The following is a 2,700-nucleotide window of genomic DNA, read 5'->3' as shown; positions in this document are numbered from 1 at the left end:
ATGAGTGTCCTTATCATTGATAATTGCTCTAGGTGTTCCAAATCGAGAGAAGAATTTCTTAAGGAACCTCACCACCATTCTAGCATCATTAGTAGGTAAAGCTTGGGCTTCCACCTATTTGGACATATAATCAACAGCTACTAAAATGAGCTAGGGAATGGACCCATGAAATCAATTCCCCATACATCAAATATTTTGCATGAAAGTACGTACGTTTGAGGCATTTCGTCATGTTTAGAGATATTACCTGTTCGTTGGCATTTATCACAAGAAGTAACATACCTGTTGGCATCTTTGAATAGTGTAGGCCAATAAAAACCTGATTTGAGCGTTTTATGTACGGTCCTAGTCCCACTGTAATATCCTCCAGTCAATCCTGAGTGGCAATGTTCCAAGATCTTAATTGCTTTTGACTTCGTGACACATATTCTAATTACTTGATCTGCACATATGCAGAAAAGAAAAGGATCTTCCCAAAAATAGTTTTTCACATCAGTGAAGAATCGTTTCTTTTGCTGATGTGTCAACCCTTTTGGTGTAACGTTAGCAGTGAAATAATTCGCAATGTCTGCAAACCAAGGTGCCTCAGAGTCAGATATAGTAAATAGTTGTTCTTCAGGGAATGAGTCATTTATCTCATGTTCATCAAGCTCCTTGAGATGTGGGTTTTCTAATACAGATAGATGATCTACTGCAAGATTTTCTACTCCCTTCTTATCTTGAATTTCTAAATCGAATTCCTACAAGAACAGAATTCATCTTATTAGTCGAGGTTTTGCATATGTTTTAGTAAGGAGGTATCGAAGTACTGAATGGTCAGTGTAAACGACAACTTTAGATAATATTAAATATGGTCTAAATTTATCAAATGCAAAAACCACAGCAAGCAATTCTTTCTCAGTCGTCGTATAATTTTCTTGTACGACTGTCAATGTCTTGCTAGCAGAATAGATCAGTTGAAAATGCTTGTCTTTTCGCTGTCCAAGAACCGCACCTACTGTAAAATCACTTGCATCACACATTAGTTCAAAGGTAAATTCCAATCAGGTGGTACTACAATTGGAGCATTAATTAATTTATCCTTAAGAGTATTAAATGCTTCTAAACATTCCTGCCTGAAATTGAAAGGCACATCTTTTTCTAGTAAATTAGTTAAAGGCTTAGATATGTTAGAAAAATCTTTAATAAATCTTCTGTAAAATCCAGCATGACCTAAAAAGCTTCGAATAGCCTTAACTGAATTAGGGGGAGGTAATTTCTCAATAGTTTCAAATTTTGCATTGTCAACCTCGATCCCCTTACTAGAAATTTTGTGACCTAACACAATCCCTTCACGAACCATGGAATGGCATTTTTCCCAATTCAGCACAAGGTTCGTTTCCTTACATCTCATTAGAACTCATTTTAATTTTTTAAGGCAAAGATGGAAAGAGTTACCGAATACCGAGAAGTCATCCATAAATACCTCTATAATGTCTTCTATGAGTTCATCAAAAATGGCCAACATGTATCGCTGAAAAGTAGCAGAGGCATTACATAATCCAAAAGACATTCGTCGATAAGCAAATGTATCGTATGGACATGTAAATGTCATTTTCTCTTGGTCTTCAGGAGCTATTGGGATTGGAAGTAATCCAAGAGTCCATCTAGGAAGCAATAATACATATACCTAGATATCTTTCCAACATCTAATCAATGAATGGTAAGGGGAAATAATCCTTTCTTGTGGCATCGTTCAATTTCCTACAGTCAATGCAAACACTCCACCCCGTGACTGTTCTTGTTGGGATCAATTCGTTCTTCTCATTAGCCACAACAGTCATGCCTCCTTTCTTAGAGACAACCTACACAGGACTCACTCAAGAACTGTCAGAAATAGGATAAATAATTCTAGCATCTAGAAGTTTAATTACCTCAGCTTTTACGACTTCTTTCATGTTAGGATTCAGTCGTCTTTAAGCTTGAACGCAAGGTTTATATTCATCTTCCATTAAGATTTTATGTGTGTAGAAAGAAGGATTGATCCCTGTTATGTCAGAAATCCAAGCTATAGCTCTTTTGTGCTTCTTCAATAGTTGAAGTAATTCATCATTTCCGATTGGCTGTAAATCTATCGCAGAATCATCGTCATTTACCTCCTCTCCTTGCGCAAGACACAGTTCTAACGTGTCCTTATGTTTGATTTCCTGTAAAGAATCTTGAGTAGTATGATCAATAGAATCAATAAAATAACATGAGTCATCTTGTTCTCTAGAAAATCTCATGGCATCATAAATTTTAAAAATAATCTCTTCGTCACCAACCCTAAGCACAAGTTTAACGTCACACACATCAATAACAGCCCTAGCGATGGCTAGAAATAGACGACCTAAAATTAAAGGCACCTCAACGTCCTCATCCATGTCAAGCACAACAAAATCAACAGGGAATATGAATTTGTCTACTTTTACGAGTACATCTTCAATAATTCCCCTAGGATATTTAACAGATCTATAAGCTAGTTGAATACTCATCCTAGTAGGTTTTGGCTCCCCAAGGCCAAGTTGCTTGAACATTTTGTAAATCATCAAATTAATGCTAGCACCTAAATCAGCTAGTGCCTTCTCAATATTTAAACTAACAATTAAGTAGGGAATAGTAAAACTTCCTAGATCTTTCAGTTTGGTTGGCAGTTTATTTTGGAGTATGGTCGAGCATTCC

This window comes from Gossypium hirsutum, chromosome A03, assembly GCF_007990345.1.
Source record: "Gossypium hirsutum isolate 1008001.06 chromosome A03, Gossypium_hirsutum_v2.1, whole genome shotgun sequence".
NCBI classification, from domain to species: Eukaryota; Viridiplantae; Streptophyta; class Magnoliopsida; order Malvales; family Malvaceae; genus Gossypium; species Gossypium hirsutum.
Note: the sequence above shows the minus strand (reverse complement) of the source record.